The sequence below is a fragment of the Schistocerca americana genome, unplaced genomic scaffold, assembly GCF_021461395.2.
Source record: "Schistocerca americana isolate TAMUIC-IGC-003095 unplaced genomic scaffold, iqSchAmer2.1 HiC_scaffold_165, whole genome shotgun sequence".
NCBI classification, from domain to species: domain Eukaryota; kingdom Metazoa; phylum Arthropoda; class Insecta; order Orthoptera; family Acrididae; genus Schistocerca; species Schistocerca americana.
This window is the reverse complement of record NW_025725738.1, coordinates 12408-29679: the sequence shown is the minus strand read 5'-3', so window position 1 is coordinate 29679 and position 17272 is coordinate 12408. Positions and strand designations below refer to the sequence as shown.

General features: G+C 47.7%; 18 non-coding genes across 18 annotated transcripts; all 18 read left to right on the top strand.

Moving 5' to 3' along the window:
* The first annotated feature begins 2428 nt into the window (after positions 1-2428).
* On the top strand, positions 2429-2501 carry Trnar-ucg. The gene has a single exon. It is a non-coding gene; the product is annotated as a tRNA-Arg (tRNA).
* Positions 2502-2939: 438 nt separating this feature from the next.
* Positions 2940-3012, top strand: Trnak-cuu. The gene has a single exon. It is a non-coding gene; the product is annotated as a tRNA-Lys (tRNA).
* Positions 3013-3330: 318 nt separating this feature from the next.
* Trnat-agu lies at positions 3331-3402 on the top strand. The gene has a single exon. It is a non-coding gene; the product is annotated as a tRNA-Thr (tRNA).
* A 542-nt stretch (positions 3403-3944) lies between these two features.
* Trnar-ucg lies at positions 3945-4017 on the top strand. The gene has a single exon. It is a non-coding gene; the product is annotated as a tRNA-Arg (tRNA).
* A 438-nt stretch (positions 4018-4455) lies between these two features.
* Trnak-cuu lies at positions 4456-4528 on the top strand. Its single transcript has one exon. It is a non-coding gene; the product is annotated as a tRNA-Lys (tRNA).
* A 318-nt stretch (positions 4529-4846) lies between these two features.
* Trnat-agu lies at positions 4847-4918 on the top strand. Its single transcript has one exon. It is a non-coding gene; the product is annotated as a tRNA-Thr (tRNA).
* A 6613-nt stretch (positions 4919-11531) lies between these two features.
* On the top strand, positions 11532-11604 carry Trnak-cuu. Its single transcript has one exon. It is a non-coding gene; the product is annotated as a tRNA-Lys (tRNA).
* A 318-nt stretch (positions 11605-11922) lies between these two features.
* On the top strand, positions 11923-11994 carry Trnat-agu. The gene has a single exon. It is a non-coding gene; the product is annotated as a tRNA-Thr (tRNA).
* A 542-nt stretch (positions 11995-12536) lies between these two features.
* On the top strand, positions 12537-12609 carry Trnar-ucg. Its single transcript has one exon. It is a non-coding gene; the product is annotated as a tRNA-Arg (tRNA).
* A 438-nt stretch (positions 12610-13047) lies between these two features.
* On the top strand, positions 13048-13120 carry Trnak-cuu. Its single transcript has one exon. It is a non-coding gene; the product is annotated as a tRNA-Lys (tRNA).
* A 318-nt stretch (positions 13121-13438) lies between these two features.
* Positions 13439-13510, top strand: Trnat-agu. Its single transcript has one exon. It is a non-coding gene; the product is annotated as a tRNA-Thr (tRNA).
* A 542-nt stretch (positions 13511-14052) lies between these two features.
* Trnar-ucg lies at positions 14053-14125 on the top strand. The gene has a single exon. It is a non-coding gene; the product is annotated as a tRNA-Arg (tRNA).
* A 438-nt stretch (positions 14126-14563) lies between these two features.
* On the top strand, positions 14564-14636 carry Trnak-cuu. The gene has a single exon. It is a non-coding gene; the product is annotated as a tRNA-Lys (tRNA).
* Positions 14637-14954: 318 nt separating this feature from the next.
* On the top strand, positions 14955-15026 carry Trnat-agu. Its single transcript has one exon. It is a non-coding gene; the product is annotated as a tRNA-Thr (tRNA).
* Positions 15027-15568: 542 nt separating this feature from the next.
* Positions 15569-15641, top strand: Trnar-ucg. Its single transcript has one exon. It is a non-coding gene; the product is annotated as a tRNA-Arg (tRNA).
* Positions 15642-16079: 438 nt separating this feature from the next.
* Positions 16080-16152, top strand: Trnak-cuu. Its single transcript has one exon. It is a non-coding gene; the product is annotated as a tRNA-Lys (tRNA).
* Positions 16153-16470: 318 nt separating this feature from the next.
* Trnat-agu lies at positions 16471-16542 on the top strand. Its single transcript has one exon. It is a non-coding gene; the product is annotated as a tRNA-Thr (tRNA).
* Positions 16543-17084: 542 nt separating this feature from the next.
* Trnar-ucg lies at positions 17085-17157 on the top strand. Its single transcript has one exon. It is a non-coding gene; the product is annotated as a tRNA-Arg (tRNA).
* The last annotated feature ends 115 nt before the right edge of the window (positions 17158-17272 follow it).

The following is a 17272-nucleotide window of genomic DNA, read 5'->3' as shown; positions in this document are numbered from 1 at the left end:
CCGTCACCTTCGTGAAGCTCCTGTCTCTTTTCTCTCCACCCTGGCCAGGCTCTACAATGTAGTCCTGTCCACCGGTTACTACCCCGACCTGTGGAAAACCTCCCGTATCCTCATGTTCCTCAAACCTGGCAAACCGCCGTCCGCCGTCTCCTCCTACCGTCCCATCAGCCTTACCTCGGTCTTCAGCAAGGTCCTGGAATCTATCCTCACCCGCCGCATCCACCAGCATCTCCGCCAGCACCGCCTCCTCCCCGTTACCCAGTGTGGCTTTCGGCCGTCCTTCTCTTCCGACGATCTTCTCCTTCACCTCACTCATCTCCTTTCCGAACAGCTCAATTCCCGTCGCTCCGCAATCTTCCTCTCTCTTGACCTCGAACGCGCATATGACCGCGTATGGCATTCCGGTCTCCTCTTCAAGCTCCAAACCTTCGCCCTTCCCATTAACTACGTTCGTCTGATCGGTTCCTTTCTCTCCCGCCGTCCTTCCCATGTCACCATCCATAATACCGATTCCTACACCTTTTTCCCCTCCGCCGGTGTGCCCCAAGGCTCCGTCCTCTCCCCCCTTCTGTACCTTTTGTACACGGCGGATATGCCGCCGCCGTCACCCCCCGTCCACCTTCTCCAGTTTGCCGATGACACCGCCTTCCTTGCCCTTGCCCCCACCCTGCAACGCTCTCAACGCCTTCTCCAATCCCATCTTGACCGGTTCACCGCTTGGTGCAACCAGTGGTTGCTCAAGGTCAATCCTTCCAAAACCCAGGCGATCATTGTAGGCAAAACCACTCCCTCCTTCCGCCTCCTTGATTTCTATCTCACCGTTTATGGCCGTCCCATCGCTCTCACCCCCACCCTTAAGTACCTTGGCGTCACCCTCGACCGTCGCCTCTCCTGGACTCCCCATCTCCAGACAATCCAAGCCAAGGCACGTTCCCGACTCCGTCTCCTCAAGCTCCTTTCCGGCCGAACGTGGGGTTTGGACTCCTCCACCATCCTCCACACCTATAAGTCCCTCATCCGCCCTATCCTCTGTTACGCCCATCCAGCCTGGATCTCCGCCCCCCCTTCCTTTTATAAATCCCTCCAAATCCTTGAACGCCATGCTCTCCGCCTTGCCTATCGCATCCGTCTCCCTTCCCCCACGCGGATCCTGTATGACCTTATCCCCTTCCCCCACCTCCTCCTCTTCCTCGAAAGGCTACGAATCCTCTACACCTCCCGTAAACTCGATCCTCCTCACCCGCTCGTCTCCCCGATCCTCTCCCACCCCCGCCCGCTGCCGCGCCTGTACTCCCATGTCCCACCCGGTCTCCATCTCTCCACCCTCCTTACCCTCTCCCAAGGTGGTTTCCGCCAGCTCCCTCTCCCTGATGATGTCCTCGTCCCCTCCATCTACCCCTCCTATCAACTTTGACCCTGCCCCCCCTCCCTCCTGGTGTCCTTTCCCTGCGGCACCCTCCCTCCTTTCTCTTCCCTTCCCTTCTCTCTCCTTTTCCCCCATCCCCTCCCTCCACCCCTCTTCTTCCGGGCTTCCCCTCCCCCTTCCTCTCTCCCCCCTCTTTCCCCAGCCCGTGGCGTCCCTGCTCTCCCCTCTCGCTTTCCCTCTCCCCCTCCTCCTCCTCCTCCTCCTCCTCCTCCTCCTCTCTTGGCAGGTCCCCGGACTCGCACACGCATCGTGAACTTTCGCGCGCCGGAGATCATCGCCCTCGGATTAGTGTCTGTGCCGTCGTGTCTGTGCCTCAGTGTTTTTCACCGTCCACGCTCCTTCGTTCACGTGTGTCATCTACCTCGTCAGTGTTTGTGCCCAGTGCCGACGGTTTTTCTTGTCTGTTTCGTCAAGTGTGAACGGCTTCATGTTTTTTAACTATTGTATCTCCTGTTTTTTAACCGCCATTCTGTTCCTTGTCTGTCTCCCTTTCTTTTTTCTTGTACTGCTTATGGCTGAAGAGCGGAGTACACTGTTCCGCTGCCAGCCCACCTTGTATGGGGTGTCCAAATTACAATAAAGAAAAAAAAAAAAAAAAAAAAAAACTGCTGCTTTTGGCAGTCTCCGGAGAATGCCGACGTGAAATACTTAGTTCTTGTGATGTATTTTCTACCCCTGGTAGAGACCCTCGCGGTTGTCGTCGTCGTCGGCGCCGCCGCCGCTTTGGTAATAGCGGCAACTCGCCATTGTATGACATAGGGTGAGGTACCTTCTGCAACCGACTGAGGTGGCAGTAAGCGATTGAAGCTGATTTGCAACCTCTTGTTTGATCAGCGTCATAAGGGCTTGAATGTAACTTGCGATGGGACACAGCAAGAAGTAGCGTCGCCTTTTTAGTACTGAAATTGGAGATGGAGAATTGCGTCAAAGATGGGAAATTCATTCCGGCAAGCGTACAAATGAAGAAAATGAGGTGTGTGTGGGGAAGCATTCTGTGCCAGTGACCGTGTGGCCTAATGGATAAGGCGTCGGACTTCGGATCCGAAGATTGCAGGTTCGAATCCTGTCACGGTCGAGTTTTTCCAGTTCTGCAAAAGATGCATGCTGTTTTACTGTGTTGTTTGAGTACTACAAACCTAGTTGAAAGTTGCTGCTGTCCGCTTCCTGGCTGCAAACCGGCGTCTACCTGGAGCTTAATCAAGGCAAAGGGGTTGTGTAGCGAAACTTTCGGCACAGTGCCGATCAGGAGAGTTTTTTTGGAACTACTGCGTCTGACTCAGGACCCAAAAGCTACGCCACAGGCGTCTGCGCACAGTCGAGCATGTGTGTTGTATAATGGTGCTGATAGCCACGTATCATTTCAAGTGGATTTGATGCGTTTCGGAAAATTTTTTTCATTGAATAGGATTGTAGCTCATTTGTGGCAGCAGGAAATAAGCTGTAGTCAAAAGGATCTTCCATAGATGGTCGCAGGTCGCATAAATACTGTATGGCTCGTAACGCGTTGGGTGGAGCCCGGCTAGCTCAGTCGGTAGAGCATGAGACTCTTAATCTCAGGGTCGTGGGTTCGAGCCCCACGCTGGGCGGCGCCAAATTTTGTGTCTACGCGGATGCAATCTGCGCCCCTCTCGTGAGCCTTGCGTAATGAACGTAACGGGTTACAACGATGCCCAGCTTCGTATGAATATCAGAGGAATGGTTTTTGAAGCTGAAAGTAACTCTGAAATGAAATAAATGTGTTTTGGAATTTTAGGCGTACATCGATATCGTGTGAGATGTGTAGGAAAGCAGCAGCTGTGCTAACTAAATACAAATAATGGTCGCTAATGCGGTGCGTTTCCAGCTGAAGGGCTCCGATTCACTAGTCCATAAGAATAAAGTACCCGAAAAGTGCGCTAGGCGGCGCCTCCTTAGCTCAGTGGCAGAGCGCTGGTCTAGTAAACCAGAGGTCGTGAGTTCGATCCTCACAGGATGCAAATGAATTTTGTAACAGCCCCTTCTACCGTAGCCCTTTCGAAAAAAGCGGTCAAGGATAAAAAAATTTATGAATGGGTGCGGTATTTAAGAAATGCTCTCGCAAGTGAATAGTGCGAATGGTGCTATTAAAGTAGGCACCAGAAACTGCTGCTTTTGGCAGTCTCCGGAGAATGCCGACGTGAAATACTTAGTTCTTGTGATGTATTTTCTACCCCTGGTAGAGACCCTCGCGGTTGTCGTCGTCGTCGGCGCCGCCGCCGCTTTGGTAATAGCGGCAACTCGCCATTGTATGACATAGGGTGAGGTACCTTCTGCAACCGACTGAGGTGGCAGTAAGCGATTGAAGCTGATTTGCAACCTCTTGTTTGATCAGCGTCATAAGGGCTTGAATGTAACTTGCGATGGGACACAGCAAGAAGTAGCGTCGCCTTTTTAGTACTGAAATTGGAGATGGAGAATTGCGTCAAAGATGGGAAATTCATTCCGGCAAGCGTACAAATGAAGAAAATGAGGTGTGTGTGGGGAAGCATTCTGTGCCAGTGACCGTGTGGCCTAATGGATAAGGCGTCGGACTTCGGATCCGAAGATTGCAGGTTCGAATCCTGTCACGGTCGAGTTTTTCCAGTTCTGCAAAAGATGCATGCTGTTTTACTGTGTTGTTTGAGTACTACAAACCTAGTTGAAAGTTGCTGCTGTCCGCTTCCTGGCTGCAAACCGGCGTCTACCTGGAGCTTAATCAAGGCAAAGGGGTTGTGTAGCGAAACTTTCGGCACAGTGCCGATCAGGAGAGTTTTTTTGGAACTACTGCGTCTGACTCAGGACCCAAAAGCTACGCCACAGGCGTCTGCGCACAGTCGAGCATGTGTGTTGTATAATGGTGCTGATAGCCACGTATCATTTCAAGTGGATTTGATGCGTTTCGGAAAATTTTTTTCATTGAATAGGATTGTAGCTCATTTGTGGCAGCAGGAAATAAGCTGTAGTCAAAAGGATCTTCCATAGATGGTCGCAGGTCGCATAAATACTGTATGGCTCGTAACGCGTTGGGTGGAGCCCGGCTAGCTCAGTCGGTAGAGCATGAGACTCTTAATCTCAGGGTCGTGGGTTCGAGCCCCACGCTGGGCGGCGCCAAATTTTGTGTCTACGCGGATGCAATCTGCGCCCCTCTCGTGAGCCTTGCGTAATGAACGTAACGGGTTACAACGATGCCCAGCTTCGTATGAATATCAGAGGAATGGTTTTTGAAGCTGAAAGTAACTCTGAAATGAAATAAATGTGTTTTGGAATTTTAGGCGTACATCGATATCGTGTGAGATGTGTAGGAAAGCAGCAGCTGTGCTAACTAAATACAAATAATGGTCGCTAATGCGGTGCGTTTCCAGCTGAAGGGCTCCGATTCACTAGTCCATAAGAATAAAGTACCCGAAAAGTGCGCTAGGCGGCGCCTCCTTAGCTCAGTGGCAGAGCGCTGGTCTAGTAAACCAGAGGTCGTGAGTTCGATCCTCACAGGATGCAAATGAATTTTGTAACAGCCCCTTCTACCGTAGCCCTTTCGAAAAAAGCGGTCAAGGATAAAAAAATTTATGAATGGGTGCGGTATTTAAGAAATGCTCTCGCAAGTGAATAGTGCGAATGGTGCTATTAAAGTAGGCACCAGAAACTGCTGCTTTTGGCAGTCTCCGGAGAATGCCGACGTGAAATACTTAGTTCTTGTGATGTATTTTCTACCCCTGGTAGAGACCCTCGCGGTTGTCGTCGTCGTCGGCGCCGCCGCCGCTTTGGTAATAGCGGCAACTCGCCATTGTATGACATAGGGTGAGGTACCTTCTGCAACCGACTGAGGTGGCAGTAAGCGATTGAAGCTGATTTGCAACCTCTTGTTTGATCAGCGTCATAAGGGCTTGAATGTAACTTGCGATGGGACACAGCAAGAAGTAGCGTCGCCTTTTTAGTACTGAAATTGGAGATGGAGAATTGCGTCAAAGATGGGAAATTCATTCCGGCAAGCGTACAAATGAAGAAAATGAGGTGTGTGTGGGGAAGCATTCTGTGCCAGTGACCGTGTGGCCTAATGGATAGTTCCGCTTGCGACGCCGTGCAGGTCGCACGTGTTGTGCCTTCGCTCCGCAATAGCGTGTGCAAGCCGTGACTACTTTCTTTGTTTACGTTGTTTGCTAGATTTGCTGTATTGTGCTTCCGTCAGTTCACTTTTAGTGTTTTGTGACGTTTTGTGTTAGCGGTCTCGACCGTTTAATAAGTGGATATGTCGTCCAGTTTGTTCCCAAGGAAATGTACTCTGTGTTTCGAATTTGACAAGTCTACACGTCATGTTCAACCGAGTTCCCTGGAAGTTCACGATTTCATAGTGGATGTCATTGGTATTGCGTCTGACCAGGTTCATACTGCCTATTACGACACAGATCTCTACTGTTTCTTCGTCAAGTTGTTAAACCCTGTGTTACTGGAGAGGATTCTGTTAAAACATGGTAGCAGAGCTGAGTTCCGTCATCGTGACGCCTCGGTGAGTACTGTTCTCATATCCAATGCTGATGTAGAATACAAAAATGTCCGTGTGTACAACCTGCCGCCGGAAGTTGAAAACTGTTATTTACGTGAGATTTTGACGAAATATGGGGAGGTCAAGCAAATCCGTAACGAACGTTGGTCTAGTCAACATCGGTTACAGTGTTTTAGTGGCGTCCGGTCAGTCGAAATGCACGTCAAGCAAGATATCCCCTCCCATCTTCTTGTTTGTGGGTATAAAGTTCATGTCACGTACAGTGGGCAACCAGGCACATGTTTTATTTGTAATGAAACTGGTCACTTGCGTACGAACTGCCCTAAACGTGTATTTGTTCTCAAAAGTACTTTGGAACAGCGTAAAAAGTTGACATTGGCTGATCTTGTTAGGGAGGCACCAATCACGGACATCGACCGCCCTCGTGATAGTGAAATATTGCCCCCGGAGCCTGGTTTGCCTGTTGCCGACTTTCCACCCTTTCCTTCAAAACCGGTTACAGATACGCCTGCCTCCAAATCTGACGTGCAGCTGCTGAGCCACAAACGGCGAAGAACGTGTGATGATGATAGTCCGGACGAGGCTCTCCAGGAATTAGAACTCGACGTCCCAAAAGAGATGCCGGTTACGGTTACTGACTCAAGTTTTTCTGAACCGTCGCACGCAGCTGTCGACGCTGCGGCTATTGACGTCATTCCGAGTGACGTACAGGCAGCTTTGGCACCACAACAGCCGAGCCCGCCGCCTGAAGTCGCGACGTCACCACAGGCCGAATCACAACAAGCACGTGCTTCCGATAAGCATAACGAGGCAGGCAGTACTTGTGTACAAACTGAAGGAAGTCAAAGTCCGTCTACAAACAAACACGAAGTTCGTGCTAGTGACAACAAACAAACTTGTCCACCTTCTGAGTCAGTTCTTTCCGCAGATCAGATGGTTGAGGCGTCACAGCACGTTATGGATTGCGAAGTCACTCAGGACCCTCCCACACCTCCGTCTGCCGATGTGTTCCCTAGCAGAGCACGTAGTAGGACCAAAGTTCAACCGAACGTCAACGCAGTACGGAAGAAAAACAAACCCAACGACACACAAGTGACTGTTCGTGATCCTCCCGACAATGCAGACCATTCCGAAGTCTCTATGCCCTTTTAATGCGACCAGTGTTGTTTAGTGGCCCTTTACGTACCTCACTGTACTAATGGCACAAGCGTACAAATTCGTCTCCCTGAACATAAATACGATTCGATCTGATCTCAAAATTGCGGCCCTACAGCAGTTTCTATACGAATCTGACGCTGATATTGTGTTGTTGCAGGAAGTTACTGTTTTAAATCTCTTCATCTCTGGTTTTAAAACCATATCAAACGTTGCTCCTGAGGAAAGTACAGGTACCGCACTTTTATTACGGGAAGGCATTCCAGTTGGGGAGATCGAGTTTCTAGATTCCGGTCGAGGAGTGAGCTGTAAAATTTTTGATGTAACCCTTGTTAATTTATATGCCCCATCAGGCAACAGCAACAAATTCGAACGGTCACGTTTTTATAAGGAGGAAGTTCCGTATCTGTTGAGGAGCAGTCCTCAAAACCTGATAATAGGAGGTGACTTCAACTGTGTTCTACGTAAAAACGATCAGTCCCCTAATTTTAACTACTGTAAAGAACTGCACGAGCTCGTTAAGAATATTAAGCTGAAAGATGCTTGGGAACTGAAGTATCCTACTTTAGTTAAATTCACTTTTTTCACCGTTACTTCATGCAGCCGTCTGGATAGAATTTATCTATCGGACTGTATCAGTGACAGACTCCTAGCGGTTGACGTAATCCCGGCTAGTTTTACCGACCATTGCGCTTTTACGGCAACGGTTCACTTAAATCGACAGCCTACCAAATTATTTCGTTCCCCGTGGATGTTAAACATATCGCATCTGGCGGACGCTGAGTTATTTGACGTTATCAGGCATGTGTGGGAAACTTGTTTGCGTTCCATCACTTTTTATCCGACTAAAGCGATGTGGTGGACCGCTGTTGCGAAACCAAAGCTTCGAAAAAGTCTCATTTATTATAGTGCTCAGAAAGCACGCGCCTTCAAGAGGACCTTTGAGTTTTACTACACTGTGCTGCGACAACTGTATGATTCATCCACTGCGACCAACACTAACTTTCCATCAATTCAACGTGTCAAGGCTAAACTTGTCAGCTTGAAGCGTCAACAATTGGAAGGTCTGAAAGTTAAATCCAAACCTAAATCTGTTTTAGCCGACGAAATGACATCTATGTACCATTTATTTAAGCATTTCTCGCGCCGCCGCAGGGCTTTCATTGATGTTTTGGAAAGGGATAATGGGGAATTACTCTCTACTCAAGCGGCCATTATTAGTGAAATTCACCAACATTTCCAACGACTGTATTCCAGTGAAATTGTCAATGAACCTGCTGTCAGTGCAGTGGTCAATGTTTTTGATAGGGCGATTACTCCTGCTGACAATGTCGACTTTTTATCGGACTTCACTCCCGAGGAAGTTTTAGCCTTGATCTCCAAGTCGCCTTCCTTTAAATCGCCTGGTCCTGATGGTTTGCCCAAGGAATTTTATATCAAATTCTGGAATGTCCTTGGTGGTACTTTTACTGAAATTGTTAATGAAGTCATGAGTGGTGGTCCTCTTCCTGCCGAGTTCAAGGTGGGTAGAATTGTTTTAGTCCCGCAGAGAACTGGTCACAAGCGAGTTGATAATCTCCGTCCAATCACATTATTGAACTTTGATTATAAAACGATTGCCCGAGCGATTAATAGCAGAATGACCCCCATCCTTGGGAAAGTTATTCATTCACATCAGTCTTGCCTTCCAGGGAGATCCATTATGACTCCGGTTGCGGAGTACAGAGACGTTATTTCAGTAGCGGCCGTAACCAACATCAAATGTGCTTTCCTTTTTCTTGACTTTTGCAAAGCTTTTGACCGCGTTAGTCATCACTATTTAGAACGCATCCTGCAACGAATTGGACTCGAAGAACGAGCTGTGGCAGTCATTCGGCATATGATAACAGGCATTACTGCTAGGATCACCGTTAACGGTCAGCTGACACAAGCTGTCGGTATACGACGAGGTGTACCGCAAGGCAGTCCTTTGTCGATGTCGCTCTTTGTTTTGTCGCTCGAGCCATTTCTGAAGAGATTGTGTATCACATTAACTGGGCTTTCTGTCTTAGGGAGCAATCTTACTGTGAGGGCTTACGCCGATGATGTTGCTGTTATCCTACGTCATGAGTCTGAAGTGGCCCAATTGCGGGCTGAGATTGATACTTACAGCACTGCTTCTGGAGCGAAACTCAGTGAGGGTAAATGTAAGGTTCTAAGCTTACGGGGCTTCGAATCTCTTGCTATACCGTGGGCACAGATCGTCGAACAACATGTTGCTCTGGGAATCATCATCGATAGGTGTCCTTTACGTCTGGCAGCTAAAAACTGGAAACTTACTGCAAATCGAATACAGGGAGCTATAGTGGAAAACACCTGGCGATCGACAAATATCCTCCAGAAGATCAGGATTTTGAATACATACATACTCTGTAAAGCTTATTATGTCGCTCAGGTGTTCCCTCTTCCCAAAATGCAAGCCCATAAGATCATGCGTTTGTCCAGCAGGTTTGTGTGGCTCGGTCATATTTTTAAGTTAACCTATACCACACTGTCTAAGTCAGTGCAAGCTGGGGGCCTGCAACTCAATGATATCCGTCGAAAGGCGACGGCACTCTATATAAAACGAACAACTGAGATAATTACCACGATGCCCCATACTATCACATCGAAGCTGTTTCGCATTGTTCGCCCAAAATGTATGAAACCGCCAATTGACATCGGGAAACTAAACTTTCAATTGCAACATGTCGGTGTTTATTACCTCGAAATGAGTTACTTAGGTGACAGTGTTTCCACAAGTCCTTGTCTCACGACAGTGTTCTTAATTGCTCAGTGGCAGAAGTACGAAGCTCCAAATACAATTGAAATGCACTACCCAAGAATCGTCTGGACGACAGTGTGGACCAATATTACTCTCAAAATTCATTCTTCCGATGTGCTTTCCGCCTGGTATAAAGTTGTCCACAATCTTATTCCAACCAACGAAAAACTCAACCGCATTGGCTTAAGTGCTACTGACAACTGCCTCAAATGTGGATTAGTAGACACTCTGAGGCACAGGTTTACTTGCTGCGGGCATCAGTTCAACTGGCATTGGGTGCGGAAACGATTGGCGCTGCTCACACGTAGCACTGAAAGTCTTTATACGACTGATATCCTCCTGTGGCCTGATACACGGTTTTACCCCAAAACGAAAAACAATACTGTTATGTGGATGCTGGGACATTTTGTCAATTACGTCATGACCCAACACGGAGAAGACAATATTACTGCCTTTACTGCTTATATGGCAACGGCATATTGGCGAAGAAACCAGTTCCCACACATTAAGAGGGATTTTGGCAATATGTTAACAATCCTGTTTGAGAAACAGGGAATTGGGTGATTCTAAAGTATATCCGCGATTCCTGTCACCATTTCCATGGTGAAGTTCCCAGGTACAAGTCAACAGTGACTACTATTTTCGTTATCATTTCGCCTATGGCGCTTGAAGAACCTGAAGTTTTCTTTTCTTTCTTATTCCTCATTATTTGTTTTTTGAGGGAAGAGACATCCTTTTATTTTATTTATTTATTTAGTTATTTATTTTTTTTTTCTCTCTTCTTGGTTTTGAGAAAGATTTCTCATTTTCGTTGGCACTTATATTCCAAAGAAGACGAAGCAATGAGCTCCTTGTAATCCCGAAGAAATTGAATTCCTTTTGTGTACTGTTGTACGATGCCAGTGAATCTGGAGACTTTGATTTCATTTGAATATAGCTGAAGAAGCTCGCCAAGGAAGGCATTCATGGTGAGCCCAAGGAGGGCTGTAAGGGGAGAAGGGAGGCCCTACAAAAAAAAAAAAAAAAAAAAAAAAAAAAAAAAAAAAAAAAAAAAAAAAAAAAAAAAAAAGATGGATAAGGCGTCGGACTTCGGATCCGAAGATTGCAGGTTCGAATCCTGTCACGGTAAAAAAAAAAAAAAAAAAAAAAAAAAAAATGGATAAGGCGTCGGACTTCGGATCCGAAGATTGCAGGTTCGAATCCTGTCACGGTCGAGTTTTTCCAGTTCTGCAAAAGATGCATGCTGTTTTACTGTGTTGTTTGAGTACTACAAACCTAGTTGAAAGTTGCTGCTGTCCGCTTCCTGGCTGCAAACCGGCGTCTACCTGGAGCTTAATCAAGGCAAAGGGGTTGTGTAGCGAAACTTTCGGCACAGTGCCGATCAGGAGAGTTTTTTTGGAACTACTGCGTCTGACTCAGGACCCAAAAGCTACGCCACAGGCGTCTGCGCACAGTCGAGCATGTGTGTTGTATAATGGTGCTGATAGCCACGTATCATTTCAAGTGGATTTGATGCGTTTCGGAAAATTTTTTTCATTGAATAGGATTGTAGCTCATTTGTGGCAGCAGGAAATAAGCTGTAGTCAAAAGGATCTTCCATAGATGGTCGCAGGTCGCATAAATACTGTATGGCTCGTAACGCGTTGGGTGGAGCCCGGCTAGCTCAGTCGGTAGAGCATGAGACTCTTAATCTCAGGGTCGTGGGTTCGAGCCCCACGCTGGGCGGCGCCAAATTTTGTGTCTACGCGGATGCAATCTGCGCCCCTCTCGTGAGCCTTGCGTAATGAACGTAACGGGTTACAACGATGCCCAGCTTCGTATGAATATCAGAGGAATGGTTTTTGAAGCTGAAAGTAACTCTGAAATGAAATAAATGTGTTTTGGAATTTTAGGCGTACATCGATATCGTGTGAGATGTGTAGGAAAGCAGCAGCTGTGCTAACTAAATACAAATAATGGTCGCTAATGCGGTGCGTTTCCAGCTGAAGGGCTCCGATTCACTAGTCCATAAGAATAAAGTACCCGAAAAGTGCGCTAGGCGGCGCCTCCTTAGCTCAGTGGCAGAGCGCTGGTCTAGTAAACCAGAGGTCGTGAGTTCGATCCTCACAGGATGCAAATGAATTTTGTAACAGCCCCTTCTACCGTAGCCCTTTCGAAAAAAGCGGTCAAGGATAAAAAAATTTATGAATGGGTGCGGTATTTAAGAAATGCTCTCGCAAGTGAATAGTGCGAATGGTGCTATTAAAGTAGGCACCAGAAACTGCTGCTTTTGGCAGTCTCCGGAGAATGCCGACGTGAAATACTTAGTTCTTGTGATGTATTTTCTACCCCTGGTAGAGACCCTCGCGGTTGTCGTCGTCGTCGGCGCCGCCGCCGCTTTGGTAATAGCGGCAACTCGCCATTGTATGACATAGGGTGAGGTACCTTCTGCAACCGACTGAGGTGGCAGTAAGCGATTGAAGCTGATTTGCAACCTCTTGTTTGATCAGCGTCATAAGGGCTTGAATGTAACTTGCGATGGGACACAGCAAGAAGTAGCGTCGCCTTTTTAGTACTGAAATTGGAGATGGAGAATTGCGTCAAAGATGGGAAATTCATTCCGGCAAGCGTACAAATGAAGAAAATGAGGTGTGTGTGGGGAAGCATTCTGTGCCAGTGACCGTGTGGCCTAATGGATAAGGCGTCGGACTTCGGATCCGAAGATTGCAGGTTCGAATCCTGTCACGGTCGAGTTTTTCCAGTTCTGCAAAAGATGCATGCTGTTTTACTGTGTTGTTTGAGTACTACAAACCTAGTTGAAAGTTGCTGCTGTCCGCTTCCTGGCTGCAAACCGGCGTCTACCTGGAGCTTAATCAAGGCAAAGGGGTTGTGTAGCGAAACTTTCGGCACAGTGCCGATCAGGAGAGTTTTTTTGGAACTACTGCGTCTGACTCAGGACCCAAAAGCTACGCCACAGGCGTCTGCGCACAGTCGAGCATGTGTGTTGTATAATGGTGCTGATAGCCACGTATCATTTCAAGTGGATTTGATGCGTTTCGGAAAATTTTTTTCATTGAATAGGATTGTAGCTCATTTGTGGCAGCAGGAAATAAGCTGTAGTCAAAAGGATCTTCCATAGATGGTCGCAGGTCGCATAAATACTGTATGGCTCGTAACGCGTTGGGTGGAGCCCGGCTAGCTCAGTCGGTAGAGCATGAGACTCTTAATCTCAGGGTCGTGGGTTCGAGCCCCACGCTGGGCGGCGCCAAATTTTGTGTCTACGCGGATGCAATCTGCGCCCCTCTCGTGAGCCTTGCGTAATGAACGTAACGGGTTACAACGATGCCCAGCTTCGTATGAATATCAGAGGAATGGTTTTTGAAGCTGAAAGTAACTCTGAAATGAAATAAATGTGTTTTGGAATTTTAGGCGTACATCGATATCGTGTGAGATGTGTAGGAAAGCAGCAGCTGTGCTAACTAAATACAAATAATGGTCGCTAATGCGGTGCGTTTCCAGCTGAAGGGCTCCGATTCACTAGTCCATAAGAATAAAGTACCCGAAAAGTGCGCTAGGCGGCGCCTCCTTAGCTCAGTGGCAGAGCGCTGGTCTAGTAAACCAGAGGTCGTGAGTTCGATCCTCACAGGATGCAAATGAATTTTGTAACAGCCCCTTCTACCGTAGCCCTTTCGAAAAAAGCGGTCAAGGATAAAAAAATTTATGAATGGGTGCGGTATTTAAGAAATGCTCTCGCAAGTGAATAGTGCGAATGGTGCTATTAAAGTAGGCACCAGAAACTGCTGCTTTTGGCAGTCTCCGGAGAATGCCGACGTGAAATACTTAGTTCTTGTGATGTATTTTCTACCCCTGGTAGAGACCCTCGCGGTTGTCGTCGTCGTCGGCGCCGCCGCCGCTTTGGTAATAGCGGCAACTCGCCATTGTATGACATAGGGTGAGGTACCTTCTGCAACCGACTGAGGTGGCAGTAAGCGATTGAAGCTGATTTGCAACCTCTTGTTTGATCAGCGTCATAAGGGCTTGAATGTAACTTGCGATGGGACACAGCAAGAAGTAGCGTCGCCTTTTTAGTACTGAAATTGGAGATGGAGAATTGCGTCAAAGATGGGAAATTCATTCCGGCAAGCGTACAAATGAAGAAAATGAGGTGTGTGTGGGGAAGCATTCTGTGCCAGTGACCGTGTGGCCTAATGGATAAGGCGTCGGACTTCGGATCCGAAGATTGCAGGTTCGAATCCTGTCACGGTCGAGTTTTTCCAGTTCTGCAAAAGATGCATGCTGTTTTACTGTGTTGTTTGAGTACTACAAACCTAGTTGAAAGTTGCTGCTGTCCGCTTCCTGGCTGCAAACCGGCGTCTACCTGGAGCTTAATCAAGGCAAAGGGGTTGTGTAGCGAAACTTTCGGCACAGTGCCGATCAGGAGAGTTTTTTTGGAACTACTGCGTCTGACTCAGGACCCAAAAGCTACGCCACAGGCGTCTGCGCACAGTCGAGCATGTGTGTTGTATAATGGTGCTGATAGCCACGTATCATTTCAAGTGGATTTGATGCGTTTCGGAAAATTTTTTTCATTGAATAGGATTGTAGCTCATTTGTGGCAGCAGGAAATAAGCTGTAGTCAAAAGGATCTTCCATAGATGGTCGCAGGTCGCATAAATACTGTATGGCTCGTAACGCGTTGGGTGGAGCCCGGCTAGCTCAGTCGGTAGAGCATGAGACTCTTAATCTCAGGGTCGTGGGTTCGAGCCCCACGCTGGGCGGCGCCAAATTTTGTGTCTACGCGGATGCAATCTGCGCCCCTCTCGTGAGCCTTGCGTAATGAACGTAACGGGTTACAACGATGCCCAGCTTCGTATGAATATCAGAGGAATGGTTTTTGAAGCTGAAAGTAACTCTGAAATGAAATAAATGTGTTTTGGAATTTTAGGCGTACATCGATATCGTGTGAGATGTGTAGGAAAGCAGCAGCTGTGCTAACTAAATACAAATAATGGTCGCTAATGCGGTGCGTTTCCAGCTGAAGGGCTCCGATTCACTAGTCCATAAGAATAAAGTACCCGAAAAGTGCGCTAGGCGGCGCCTCCTTAGCTCAGTGGCAGAGCGCTGGTCTAGTAAACCAGAGGTCGTGAGTTCGATCCTCACAGGATGCAAATGAATTTTGTAACAGCCCCTTCTACCGTAGCCCTTTCGAAAAAAGCGGTCAAGGATAAAAAAATTTATGAATGGGTGCGGTATTTAAGAAATGCTCTCGCAAGTGAATAGTGCGAATGGTGCTATTAAAGTAGGCACCAGAAACTGCTGCTTTTGGCAGTCTCCGGAGAATGCCGACGTGAAATACTTAGTTCTTGTGATGTATTTTCTACCCCTGGTAGAGACCCTCGCGGTTGTCGTCGTCGTCGGCGCCGCCGCCGCTTTGGTAATAGCGGCAACTCGCCATTGTATGACATAGGGTGAGGTACCTTCTGCAACCGACTGAGGTGGCAGTAAGCGATTGAAGCTGATTTGCAACCTCTTGTTTGATCAGCGTCATAAGGGCTTGAATGTAACTTGCGATGGGACACAGCAAGAAGTAGCGTCGCCTTTTTAGTACTGAAATTGGAGATGGAGAATTGCGTCAAAGATGGGAAATTCATTCCGGCAAGCGTACAAATGAAGAAAATGAGGTGTGTGTGGGGAAGCATTCTGTGCCAGTGACCGTGTGGCCTAATGGATAAGGCGTCGGACTTCGGATCCGAAGATTGCAGGTTCGAATCCTGTCACGGTCGAGTTTTTCCAGTTCTGCAAAAGATGCATGCTGTTTTACTGTGTTGTTTGAGTACTACAAACCTAGTTGAAAGTTGCTGCTGTCCGCTTCCTGGCTGCAAACCGGCGTCTACCTGGAGCTTAATCAAGGCAAAGGGGTTGTGTAGCGAAACTTTCGGCACAGTGCCGATCAGGAGAGTTTTTTTGGAACTACTGCGTCTGACTCAGGACCCAAAAGCTACGCCACAGGCGTCTGCGCACAGTCGAGCATGTGTGTTGTATAATGGTGCTGATAGCCACGTATCATTTCAAGTGGATTTGATGCGTTTCGGAAAATTTTTTTCATTGAATAGGATTGTAGCTCATTTGTGGCAGCAGGAAATAAGCTGTAGTCAAAAGGATCTTCCATAGATGGTCGCAGGTCGCATAAATACTGTATGGCTCGTAACGCGTTGGGTGGAGCCCGGCTAGCTCAGTCGGTAGAGCATGAGACTCTTAATCTCAGGGTCGTGGGTTCGAGCCCCACGCTGGGCGGCGCCAAATTTTGTGTCTACGCGGATGCAATCTGCGCCCCTCTCGTGAGCCTTGCGTAATGAACGTAACGGGTTACAACGATGCCCAGCTTCGTATGAATATCAGAGGAATGGTTTTTGAAGCTGAAAGTAACTCTGAAATGAAATAAATGTGTTTTGGAATTTTAGGCGTACATCGATATCGTGTGAGATGTGTAGGAAAGCAGCAGCTGTGCTAACTAAATACAAATAATGGTCGCTAATGCGGTGCGTTTCCAGCTGAAGGGCTCCGATTCACTAGTCCATAAGAATAAAGTACCCGAAAAGTGCGCTAGGCGGCGCCTCCTTAGCTCAGTGGCAGAGCGCTGGTCTAGTAAACCAGAGGTCGTGAGTTCGATCCTCACAGGATGCAAATGAATTTTGTAACAGCCCCTTCTACCGTAGCCCTTTCGAAAAAAGCGGTCAAGGATAAAAAAATTTATGAATGGGTGCGGTATTTAAGAAATGCTCTCGCAAGTGAATAGTGCGAATGGTGCTATTAAAGTAGGCACCAGAAACTGCTGCTTTTGGCAGTCTCCGGAGAATGCCGACGTGAAATACTTAGTTCTTGTGATGTATTTTCTACCCCTGGTAGAGACCATCGCGGTTGTCGTCGTCGTCGGCGCCGCCGCCGCTTTGGTAATAGCGGCAACTCGCCATTGTATGACATAGGGTGAGGTACCTTCTGCAACCGACTGAGGTGGCAGTAAGCGATTGAAGCTGATTTGCAACCTCTTGTTTGATCAGCGTCATAAGGGCTTGAATGTAACTTGCGATGGGACACAGCAAGAAGTAGCGTCGCCTTTTTAGTACTGAAATTGGAGATGGAGAATTGCGTCAAAGATGGGAAATTCATTCCGGCAAGCGTACAAATGAAGAAAATGAGGTGTGTGTGGGGAAGCATTCTGTGCCAGTGACCGTGTGGCCTAATGGATAAGGCGTCGGACTTCGGATCCGAAGATTGCAGGTTCGAATCCTGTCACGGTCGAGTTTTTCCAGTTCTGCAAAAGATGCATGCTGTTTTACTGTGTTGTTTGAGTACTACAAACCTAGTTGAAAGTTGCTGCTGTCCGCTTCCTGGCTGCAAACCGGCGTCTACCTGG